The 13,549-nt window shown below is 36.8% G+C and overlaps 1 long non-coding RNA gene across 2 annotated transcripts; it reads right to left on the minus strand.

Annotated features, from left to right (window-relative positions):
* Nucleotides 1-2,734: 2,734 nt before the first annotated feature.
* On the minus strand, nucleotides 2,735-12,438 carry LOC139136194 (uncharacterized). 2 transcript variants are annotated; one of them, XR_011553146.1, is made up of 3 exons: nucleotides 12,304-12,438; nucleotides 6,320-6,429; nucleotides 2,735-3,871 (listed from the first exon to the last, which is right to left on the minus strand). It is a non-coding gene; the product is annotated as an uncharacterized lncRNA (long non-coding RNA). The 2 variants fall into 2 exon arrangements; XR_011553147.1 differs by having other exon boundaries at nucleotides 6,320-6,435; nucleotides 12,304-12,332.
* Nucleotides 12,439-13,549: the final 1,111 nt, after the last annotated feature.

The following is a 13,549-nucleotide window of genomic DNA, read 5'->3' on the forward strand; positions in this document are numbered from 1 at the left end:
TCAAGATGGCCGTGATCGAAGGCACTGTCCCTGCTGTACAAGGAACCAGGAAAACCCGTCGAAGGACCATAAGGAAAGTTCGGGAAAGCAACAACAACAATTACAGTTTGATAGCCCAAGCAATCATGCTAGAGTTTTGGCTACCATCATCTGGGTCAAGCCAAGCATTTCTGAGGAAGACATTAATTGATGCAATCATTTAGAAAACGCGCCTAAATCGCGACTGTAACCAAAAAGTGTTTCCTTTTCTTCTTATATCTTTGTCAATTCTCTCTGCCGGGGTAGTGTCGCGTTACGCATTATCAGATTAAAGTTGGGTTTCAAACAGGCAATCAGGACTTGGGATTAACTAGAATGTTAAGAAGATTATGAGGTGTTTCCTTTCCTTGATTCCTTCGAGGTTGCAATCGTTACACCGATATGTTGCTAGATTTTTGGATTAAGTCCGAATCAGTGTTTATCAAGATTCAACATTTCACAATAGATATTTATCAGGAAAAATTCAAGTCCGTTTGCCTCAATGGCATATCAGGAATATATTTTGCCAATATCCTCGAGTTTTTATGAATTCAGTAGACAGCTGCCATTTAAAGTCAGGTGAACGACTATAGTGAGAAACAGATCGACCTGTTTATTAGCCTGAGACAATTAACTTACTTATGATGTTGATCGTGTCCCTGAGCTTATTGAACTTTTTGCAGGAAAATTTGTGTGCAAACGAAGAAATCAACTAAAATGTTTTGTGAACTGTTGGGATAGCATAATCCAGAGAGAATGGTGTTGGCAACATCTATGCAAAGGTACATACAATGAAAATTTCACACTTGCCCTAGGATAGAGTAACCATGAAACTGGAATCACCTTACTTGATCACAATATCATATGGGGCTAAGAGTAGTAGGAATTTATTCCTCTCTGAGACAAATAAGAATATTTACACCCATTTTATCCATTTTAGCTACAGGGAGGGAAAATCCCCCTCTGTAACTAAAATGGATTGCACAACCGGTGAGTCATAGCCAGCATTTTGCGCAGGTCCCCTTCGAACGTGTCAGTGCGCGTAGCCATAGCAACCCTTCGGAACGGCCACTGATGCGGTTGAAAGATGATGATCTAAAAATAACTCTGTGCCATCATGTAGCAACATGTTCCATTAGAGCTATTTATAAACACACGACGCGACATGTATAGACATATACGTGTGAGTCATCACCGTCAAACTACGTCTATAGAAAGGGTTTTTTACCAGTGTTGTCAGTCAGTCGACGACCAGACTACTAGCGGAGTACATTCTAGCTGATGTAAGTATATAGATATACTTTTTTTTCCTACAGAATTTTTCTAAACTCCCTTCGGAGCCACTAAGCTGGTATAGACTTTAATCTACTATTCTCAATAGTGACCATTGCATAATTTATGATATAAATTTGTGCATATATGTTATAATCTCGAGCGTCATCGACACCCTTCACTGATGTATCTTTTTTTCTGATATCAAGTTGTGTACCTTCTTTTGTGTTCATTACTTTTAAACCATTTCCATGAAATTCAATATCTTTAAAGCTACGCAGATCAATAAACAGAAAGAATTTATTCTTCAAATAATCGACTTCATCTATATCAATTGCACACCAATCTTTATCTTCAGCAAAATACCGTCATGTTTCGGACCAAAAATCTATCAGCATCATACTAAGAGCGTATATCTTATTTGAAATGCCTTCAGTCGTTATAGAAACAGATTCAATGGATTGATTAAAAAAAGTTCACTATTAAGTTCTGACTGGTTCTGACTTTTAGTAAAGAGTATCACGATACCTCTCATGGTACGACGTGGTACATTAATATTTTCATGGATAACTGTGGTCGATTCTTTGAATGGGACTGTTCTAACAAAATGTAATTGCTCATAGAGGAAACATCTACCATTGTTGTAATACCCAGCAGTATTTATTGCAAGGGTGGGATCCGTGATCGTTTCATACCTCATCTGAATGTTTGACAATTTGTAATTTGGTGTAGTAAGATGATTACACAAGATGAAAATCTGGATTTATGCGCAGCTTAAAGGTGACATAAAGTTGCATAAAGATGATCTTTAATCATCTTTATGCAGCATAAAGCTGAAACTTTATGCACCTTTATGTGGGTGCATAAAGGGTTGAATGGCTGACTAAATTTAATCACCTTTATGCAGGACATTACAGGTGCATAAAGATTCACATTTATGCATCAACCTGATTTGTATTTATGCATCTTTATGCACAACATAAAGGTACATCTTGATCAATTATTCTGTAATTTTGACTTTATAGTCCAAATATGAATCTGATTGTTCTGAAATTTACACCTATTTTACTGTATTTCTTTCTACCAATGTTTTTTTCTTTGTATATGAACTGTATTACCGCAGAATGCCCCTATACTATTTTTAAGCATTGCAAGTGTGTATGTAGCAGACATGGTTGTTGTTGAAATGAATCCAAATCTGGGTTTAAGTTCTCTTTTCAACAGTATCAATGTTGTACATACAATAAAGATAGGGATTACAAGATGCATGATTGGCAATATCTTCAGATGCACTCATTAACTACATTTATATGATTATTGCATTAACTACTTGCACATTTAACCCATCTAACATACACACATATCTACCAAAGCAAGATCATAAAAGAGATCTCGGCTTTAATCGTTTATTTAAAATAGATAAGAAATCACATGGGACAAAAAATACAGAGTGAACTCCTCAAAAACTTCCTCAAAAATACAAGCAATATACTTCATGTGAAAAATAAAATACACTCATTGTTTTCTTGTGTTACACATGCAAAATTGAAATCTCGATCAAGTATCTGAAAACTGATTTAACTTGACTTACTTTACACAGCAATTATGGCTTTAATTATATCAAATAAATCATAAATTCATTGTTCTCTAAGATTAAAAAAATGGATGTACCGGATGTTTGGATGTGTAAGTAGAAAAGAGGCTCCACATATAGCTATGTTTTGTGTTGCATTGCTCTGCATCTATTACAGATCACACATGATAATGAGTTCTGCCATATCATCGAAAATTGCCATAAAAAATATTTCGATTACAACATTATCTCAGGGTAAGATTCAAGCACATTACATGTACATAAAGCTACAGTGTTACAAAAAATAACTGTAGTTGTCAGTTGGTGAACTGAATCTGTAAGATTTGTTTGCAAAGATGCACCTCGTTTTTAACACATTGTTGATGAAATATTGAATATGGCTCCTGAAGAGACTAAGACAGAATTATTGGTCTTATAACTCAGTCAGTAATTCGTCGAGTAGAGTCCACATATTCACATATGTACAGCTCTGGGTAATCAGCTCAATCACGGTTTATGACTCGATCGATGTAATAACATGAGTACAGCCTGTATCTAGTCAATAAAATTCGAAAGTTGAGTGGTCTTTTTATTCAAAACTAAAAATGCATCATTGAGCTTTTAGCAGAATCAAGAAAATGCAAATACATATGCTTATACATTAAACATTGTCCTGTAATGAGTTGTCAGCGCTGTTGATATTGTCATTTGTCTGTATGACGGCTCATGGCCCACCATCCTCATCCTCATCCTCATCCTCAGGCTCTGGTCTGATTGATACCAGGCCCCCAATGCAAGGTAGCCACAATAATGCATTTCCTTTGATGCAAGTGTTTTTCCATACGCAGTTTCACTTCTTTCTCTATCCCATGGCAAGTGTCACCGAATAAAGGCACCACCTTTGCAACTTCTGTCATGCTCGCTGTCCTCAGAAGAAGCACACACAACTATCAAATGTTTTCAGCTTCATGCTAGTCCTTGGATAGCTCCGTTTACGTCCTTCAATTTCTGTAAATAACGATACACAGAATAAATCATCATCAGAATTGTACATTATCAATTTAGTTTGTTTTTGTTTAAATCTGTGTATTTATAGACCTTTGATAATTCATTTGAAAGTACTTCATAAGACTAGAATGGTTAAAAGTTGATATGTATGCAAGAAATTTGATTTCTGAATTTCACTGAAATGTTGATTCACTATACATTGGCGTCTATGAGAAACTATGAATAATTTTTTACAATGATTAACAAACGTATTCTGTGCTTTCTAAGGTGTTTGACAATCGATACAAATGTACTTGATTCAAATAGGGTGTTTGAAGGTTCAGATGTGGACAACAGTTATGATATTGGAATTTCTTTCAACTAAACTTATTTCACTTTTCATGGTAATAGTGGTCAACAGGTCACTGTTAAATATTTTCCCTGACAAAACTTGCTATATCTCTAATATGTAAGTAACAGAAATTGCGCATTGCCCTCAGTGAGCTCGATTTACAATAAGACAAGCCTCAGAGTTGCCAAGGCAAGATGTGACAGTTAAATGACTACCGAGAGTAAAATAATGCAGCGAATCATTTTATCTCCCAAAAACTTTTTTGAACACTTAAACTACTTTTTTAACAGGACAAATACTTAATAAAATTAAGCGACCCCAATGGTGTTGGAAAAATACATGACCCCCTTTGCAATTTTTTTATTTAAGGTGAAACCCATCACGTTCAAATTGTGTTGGCTGTAATAACTGAATGCTCCCTTGATGAATAAACTGGTCATCTATGTACTGTTGCACATCAAACTGACAAGTTTATGCCATAATATACAAATAGGAAGATAAAGAAGTTTTTTCACTGATTCATTGCCTATTTTATTGACTAAATATTCCTGTTTTTGTTAGGAGAGACTAACATCAATCTATACCCAAGACACAAGGTGTATGGTCGTGCTTCCACTATTAATTTTGCAAAACATATCATCAATCAATGCTTCAGCAAATGGACCAAGTCTTTGTACGTTGGTCGAGAACTAATACAGAAAGACATATACGTTAGAATATTAAATCTGTCAAATTAGGATGGAATAATGAGGTAGAAATATTTTTGTGTCATGCAGCTTTGACCTACAGTGCCTTGTAACATTAACATATATTAAACTAAAACGAGGGCATGTCACGCTGGGGAATCACCCAAATCAAAGACTGAACTGACTGTGTATGGATGCTAGTATGGAGTAAAGGCAGGGGGACTCGGAGCCTATAAATTCTAATTTCCCTGGGCATTCATAATCCAACAGGACTGGCACATGGTAACAGCATCATCGAATGCTCCCGAAAATCTGGAGTTTTCAACAACCAAAGTGTAAATTAAAGCACTGTTCCAACATATTACTTTTGTGAATACTTTTGGCATCACCTTGTCGGTGAAATTCTCTCATTATTTCCAGTTTAAGGTGATATTTTATGCCAAAACTGCTGCGATGCTGTGGACGTGTTCGAAGCGTCCAAAGAACAATAGGTGAAAGCTAAGGTTGACAGGCTCTATGTGCGTACAAACATAGCAGTCGAGATTAAGATTTCCTGGATAAATAGATACACTCATAGTTTATTCCGCCTCTGACACAAAGATACACACTGTTTTACATGTGCCACTCCTAGGATATGGGATCAATTTCCATACCTTTAAGAGTTAATCTGTTGGTGCTTGATCTAGAAGTCATCGCTGATGACATAGTCCCCACTGGATTATAGTTTTAAGTTTAAGTTTATAGGAAAATAGTTTCGTACAATTTTAGTAATAGATAAAATTATGGTTTTTGAGCATGTCATGAAATCTGAAACATGTTATCAGAACAGAAGCTTGTTTCATCTTTCATTACACAATTTGCAACAAACTCTCCAACGACAGTTTGTCTTGTGATATTATTTAGATGTTTTGTTTCCTGTACAAAGTTCATAAAGTACACTTCATGGATTCCTTCAATAATACTTTGGCAAGTGTTGGGAGACAGTGTTAAAAGGAACATTGCTTAGGTTTGACTATGCAATTATTGTATGTCATGTACATTTGTGTTTGGAACTCATGTAAGAGCCCCTTAAGTTGTTTCAACACTCTGCTTCTCTATAAAAAGTTCAGGGTTTACACATTTTTATTGTGATTTCAAAATTTGACATGGGCTAAGCTGCATCACTATCAATTACATCTTTATCTTCAAAAGAAGATTATAAAGGCAGATTTTGTTGCTTATGGCTGTTAGGTGCTCTGCAAATATAACCAAACATCAAAGGTCAGCTAAGTAAAATTGTCTTACTTTGTGTTGTAATGGTTTTGCTTAACCATGTTCATGTACCACAATTCACCAACACAGGTGCTTTGGTTAGCATGTCCTTCAAAGTTCGCAACTTTAATCAAAAAACTTATCAGTGCAGATTTTGTACATACATGTATGAAGTACTACCTCGCATATTCTTCTCAGTTGTTGGCATGCCTTTTCGTGTGACTCTGTCATTCCTTGGGGCACTACACTTTTCCTATTAGTTCAACGCCTAATAAATATCTCCACGGGACCTGCAACTTGCAAGGAAATAAATAAAAGAGTTAAAAATGCTAATGTGAAAAATTAAATTATCTTAAACACAGATGATGAATCAGCATATTTCACGTGACAATAATGACGATGAATCACCATATTAATCTGACAGTCCATCAGCACATATTTGAATCAGAAATATATCAAGCATTTTCATGGCCTGGAAAGGCTCAACATCATTGGATTCACTCTATGCATTCCTACAGTATCTCAGAGCTGGTGAGACTGTCAGACCATTGATGAAAAATTGACTCTTTTTACATCCATGGTCATATCAATATCCAAAATATGCATGTTGAAAGTAACACCACCTTTCATTTTCAGCAGAAACAGAAATAATTTAGAAAGTTAAAAATGAAATGGTGAAAAACAAGTCATCGTTGATGAAACAGTCCCCACTTGTTAATGGGTACTTTGATTACAGGTCCTCAGAGAGGATAGAGTCCTCTTCATTAGTTCTGTGATAAAAATACTTTTGAAGAAATTCGCTTGATACATGTCTGAGCTGTAGTTCAGGACATGAAAAAATCGTAATAAAATGGCCTCATGGCGGCCTTATTGGATCGTATCACAAAACAAATCAATGTGCATATGTATGACATAGGTCAATGTCGTTGTACCAACTTTGAATAAAATCTGTTGAAACATGCCTGAGTAATGGCTCTGTACATGAAAAAATCGTAATTAAATGGCCGCCTAGCGGCAATATTGGATCGTATCACAAAACAAATTGACGTGGATATGTATGACATAGGTCAATGTCCTTGTACCAACTTTGAATAAAATCGGTTGAGATATACCTGAGTTATGGTTCTGTACATGAAAAATCGAAACAAAATGGCTGTAAGGCAGCCATATTGGATTGTATCACAAAACAAATTGGAGTGCATATCTATACGGCTAGTTTTCAATGGGATTCATGTTATTGGTCAATGTCCTTGTACCAACTTTGAATAAAATCGGTTGAAACATTCCTGAGTAATGGCTCTATACATGAAAAAATCGTAATAAAATGGCCATACTGCAGCCATATTTGATCGTATCACAAAACAAACATGCATCTGTATGACATATGAAGTAATCCTTGTACCAAGTTTTAATGAAATCACTTCTTGCATCTCTAAGATATCTGCGTGAACGGACAGATGCATGCATGCACGCACGCACGCACGCACGGATCCACACACAGACATGACCAAACCTATGTCCCCCGGATGGTGTCCGTGGGGACTCAACCATCTGCACATAGTTTTATCATATTTGGTACAGTTGTACCAAAAACATCGCTCTAATCTCGAATTATGCAAATTAGACCTAATTATGCATGCCACCCCAATATAAATAGACCTGCATATGTATGCTATAGTTTAGTATCCTTGTACCAAAAGAATTGGCACAGGAATATTTCAGATATCTGCATTAATGAGCCCCTATGCACAGACACAGCATTAATATTTATTTCATCCTGGAACGCCTTTGGATCATACCAGGAGACCCTGTGTATGGATATCAAATACAGGAAAGAAAATGGCCGTCACACAGCCATTTATGATCGAATCATTACAAAAATCGACATGCATATATATGTGATAAGGATTAACATAGGTACCAACTTTCAATGCAATCGCGCCCAGCATCGCTGAGAAATTTACGTGAACGAACGCACAGTCGTAAAAAATAGGAAACAACATGGCCGCCACGAAACCATTTTAGACCAGATCAAAATAAAAAATCAATGTCCATATGTATAACATATGTCATATAGAGTAATCTATGTACCAAGTTTGAATGGAATCGCTCCTAGCATCACTAAGAAATTTGCGTGAACATACGCACCTACATCAAATACAGGAAACAAAATGGCTGCCAGACGGCCATTTTGAATCGGATCGTAAAACAAATGGACGTGCATATGTATGGCATAGATGATAATCCTTGTACCAAGTTTGAATGAAATTACTTCAGGCGTCTCAGAGATATCTGCATGAACGGACGGACGGACGCACGCGCGCACACACGCACGCACGCACATGACCAAACCTATAAGTCCCCCCGGACGGTGTCCGTGGGGACTAATAAAACGACATGTTTAGTTAAGATTAAAATTAATCTCATGTTAAGTTAAGCCCCCACTAGCTGTATCTTCTAGCATTGCTTTTTTTATGATTTTAACGTCAAGCCAAAATAAGTTTGTGAGAATGTTCTTATTTTGATGATGTATACACTTATTATTAACTACACACTGGGACTGTGCATACAATTTTGGACAAGATAAAGATTGCACTGTGATTAAATATTTGCCAAAACATTAAATCCCATCACAGTGCATACAAGCAAAACCCTTGATACTGTGCATATCTGCACTGCAATCTTCACACAAACTGCACAAAGTATTCAAATGTAATGCACAGAGCATTGTGCAATTCATGCGATAAAATGTTGAATGGCCCTTACTTCACCATTTGATGCGCCACTCAGGGCGCAACATTCTCTCTACTGCATGTAGTTCATACATTCCCGCAGTGAAGTTGGGCTCACCTCAGTCATAGTGTGAAATGTTAAACAATTTTAATACCCAACACTGTAGCTAACACAGGTGGAAGTCTGAAGTTTAGTGGAAAGAGATGATTATGTTAACTAAAATTTCTGCTAAAATATCAAGCGACCAAGATGAAATTTGACCTAGCCAATATTGCTATAGGTCTGATTTTTGCCGGATGGCCATCATTCGAGGAAAGTGTTCAGCAAAAATATCAAGTAACCAGGATGACCTCTGACCTAAATTTAATTTAGTTGCCAGTATTAGTGCATTAGTCTTCATATTTGGTGGATGAGGCATCACATTATGAATTAGTAAAGATCTGTCAAACAAAATATTATTGATAATGACTATAGCATGTACAGGGACAGCTAACGATTGGGGAGAGTCACTTTTCGTAGCATCGAAATGAAAAATTCGCCCTCCCTTCCTATAATTTTTTCCAGTCCCTTACCGGCCAGCACAGGTTGAATTCGTGAACACACATATCACAGGTCACCACTTTATGCACATACAAGGCCTCATTAAATGTGATTTAACAGTGAAGATGAATCGTATCGATAACTTGAATTCGAGTGAAAATGCACCTATTTCTACTAGCTTAACATGCTAATCATGCATCCTGCACTCTGGCTCGCGGCAAGTGAATTAGGCTTATCCGTGGTCGTACAGGTAATTCTCTTGTGCTGCAGTGTATGAGTAATTGTCAATGTTTGCAAAGCGGGGGCACTCTCGGAAAAATCCTATCGGTGCGCTAAGCTGTGATTATGATCATTTGCACTGTCAAAATCACAGTCCTTAGCAGTTTGTAGAGTTGTGTAAGTCCATCATATCAATAATTTGTCACATAAGTTACATAAACAATAGAATCAAATCAAACGGTTAGTTTGCTATTGCCATTGTTGGGCCTGTTGTGTACATACAGTGGACAACTTTGCAGGAGGCTTGGTTGGTTACGGGAGCCGATCTCTAGTATTCTCCTTTTCTTGACTTGGCGCCATTAGTTTTTACATCCTAATATGAACTCTGTATGTTGATGATGGCTGCCCTAAAATTAACCCCCTTGGGACAGGAGTGCAGGCCCACAATGCCCCCCTCTGTTTGGACATCCTAGATTGAATATTGAAAGTGGTGAATATTTCAACTGTGACATTGTATGTTCTCTTTCCTTGGTAATATTACCAATTGTTGAAAATGGGCGAAAATCAAAATTGAGTTTACTTGCCAACCGTTTCTCAAAAGAATGTCTCTTGATGCAGTAAAAGCAAATACATCCCTTCAGATGGTAGAATTCAGAGAAAACCAGGACAAAATGGGGAGATACATGTATTTTGAGGTAAACAAATTTCAAGGCTTACAGCTAGTGGGTCTTTAACCCTTTGAACCCGGCTCAGAAATAAATGTCCGACGACGTCATAGAGTACCAGGGGGTCAGGATGCAAAGGGTTAAACATGCTACGTCATGTAACTCTGCATTATTTATAACTTTCTAAATAAATACTATTATTGTGACAAAGGAAATAAATTGAAAACATCATAAATCATTAAATGTAATGTCTCCTATGACTATAGAAAAAATGGTCAAAAAATATCGATAGGCTCTCTTCTGTCCTTGAGCCATTGAACATACATCAATTTGAGCTTAAATAAGTGGACTTGTGGGATTCAATTAAAAAATCTACCAACATTCAACTGATTACAGTTTCAAAAGAAAATAAAGGATAGCAAAACTTCATTATCTTATTATTAACCTTCATGAACAGTCATTTTAAGTAGAGGTTCAACAAACAATAGAGCGTATAAATCATGTGTTCCTTGGATTATTTTTCATGGAGACTAGACAGAAATTACAGGGGGTAAGGCCTTTTTTGGGGTCCATTTTTTTAAAAAGCATTATGAATTGTCATGCATGTCTTTGGGGCAGGGTTATCATTTTTGCGCAACTATTGAAACTATTTGAAAACAAGATGTGGCCAATACAGTGCTTCACCAAAAAATATCAAATTTAATACATTGGAATCTGTTAGGCAAAATATTGACAGTTTTCCCCTATGCAACATGCATTATAATTACATTTATCCATGTTTGACAATTAATGTAATTTTAGTAGTTGAAATTTGGAGGTAAAATACATCTGTGTACAAGAAATTTGATTTTTGAATTCCATCAAAAAGTTAATTCAATATACATTGTAGTCTATGAGGAAACCATGATTTTTTTCAATAAATGAATCGCTATATCTATGTGTTTATAGATGCTTATTTATTAATGCCAGTGTTCGAAATTCGTGGAAAATATCAACCTGTCATCCGGACTGGTAACTTCAAAACGTTGCCTGTCCTGCCAAAAACTTACCAGTCCTGATACTGCGATTACTTTTATGTGCCTAAGTAATTTTGTTATGCGCTGTTGAGTAGGATGAATTTACGGGAAAGAAAACTGTCTTGCCATAAAATTCGAATGGGAGCCCGGAGAAAAAGTAGCAGACATAGTTTTAAAGAAGACTCCCCCGCTAAAGTCAACCTGTCCGCTGGACTGGTAACTTTTTTATTTTACAAGTCCTGCAGAAAAACAACCAGTCTCGGATTGCCGGAGAAGCGTTATTTCGAACACTAATGCACTTGATTAGATTGAGCTGGTTACTAGTGAATGTTTGTGCAAGAAATTTGATGAGAATACTGGTTGAAAGAACAGATGTGAACAACAAATGTGATATTGGACTTTCACCCTAGTAATTATTTGTAAAGGTTAAAAGTATTCTTCAACAGTTCAAAGTTAAAGGAGAACTTATATTTCAATTACTAAGATATCATTTATACAGACTGTGGCTCACAGGGCACATGGAAATTTTGGAGGGATAATCTTTTCCTTGCTAACACTTTTTGAAGGGTCAGTATTTTCCATTTTATAAGGCACTTTTGCTGATCCCTCGGATTGCCTTTGTTTAAGTATGTAAGAGGACTACCTTTTTTAACTGTAATCTGGTTGGTAAATTTTCTGGTGAGACAATCTTGTGCCAACACAGGCCTCTAAAAACACCAATCAATCCCCCGCCCGTAATTTTTGTCCAGTATCAACACTCATCCTGGAATGCAAAGCACTAAAAGATCATATTAGCATAAGGTGACCCAGAAATTCGATGTTCATTATTCGTTTGAAATTATCAGGAATATCGATGATTTAAAACAAAAAAACGTTAGATATTTTGCCAGATACAGATTTTCCTGAACACGTTTATACCAGAAGGAGTAGACGTATCTCAAACGCTTGGGCAGGTCAAGAATAAGTGAATAGCTATACTGTCCATACATACCTGGTAAATTGTACACGAGAGCCGTCCAGTTGATGCAGGACTCTGTGTCAATCACCACTGGCACTAGATTCAAACATACCGCATAGTCGTCGAGATGGTCCAGGATTTCAAGGTTAGAGTCTTTGGTGGACATTCCTAGACAATGGCGGGACATGTCAGTAAAAGCTAAAATATAGACGATGCAACGCAATGCTGAGTAGGCGGTGCGACGCTATCCATAACAATGGCGTCTTCTGAGTATGGCTCTCCAAGTGATCAAATATTCACGAAACGAACTTTGCAAAGAATTTGATATCTTTGCAAAGAATTTGATAACTATCACTTTTCATTCAATCTTGAAGAAAACATTATTTTTTTTTTGCTCTCGTTAAATAAAAATAATGCTAACTGAACCATATATTCGTTTTCGCCAGCTAAAGCATGGAGGTAGAAAGAAAGAGAGCAGCAGGCTACGAGCTAGCTAGGAGGTCAATTTTCATCAACAGGCTGCTGGCTGTGCAGTTTACCTCTCAGCATGTACACAATGGGATTTCGATTTACGCATTTTTTACCTTCATGAATATTCCGTATTATACACACATGCCCAACCAGTGGCGAGATCTTTTTCAAGATGGTAAAAATACAGCAGCTATTAGGCCTAATTAAAACTTTGGGAAATATGAACACGGTTTGAAATCAGTCTGATATAATAACTACCAACCTGTAGGCCTACATGTAGGCCCCCACTGACGGGAAAAGGGAACTTCTAGCACTTTTTTATGAAATCCATCATCGTATATCATCGGGTCACAGTCGCAATTTACATATGGGACAGAGCTCAGAGTTCAATTTGACTGGACGTTGGATTTGATGGACCACAAAGGTAAATGTAGAAAATGGAAAAGACATTTTCTTGAGCAATAGTCGCTCCAGTCGCAGTGTCTTTTCCCATACACCCGCTTTTCCGGAAAAGTGTTTTTAATAAAATGTGTGCAATGTAAAACTTCAAAGTTCATTGTCTAAAAGCTGATTTGATATGCAGCAGTACGGTCTACTTTTATATATCAATGGGTACACTGATATTATAAGTTCTCGAAATTAGTAGGCCTACAAATAATTCCCCTAACTCTGAAATTAAGCTAGTCGATGGTGTCTTCTGCCCTACGTCCTCGAACACCTGACTGCGACCCTGTTTGTTATGCGTTAGTTCAGAATTAATCACGATAGATCGATGCACCAAAATTTACGGATTGACGTGACTGAAGTA

The sequence above is a fragment of the Ptychodera flava genome, chromosome 7 (assembly GCF_041260155.1).
Source record: "Ptychodera flava strain L36383 chromosome 7, AS_Pfla_20210202, whole genome shotgun sequence".
Lineage (NCBI taxonomy): Eukaryota > Metazoa > Hemichordata > Enteropneusta > Ptychoderidae > Ptychodera > Ptychodera flava.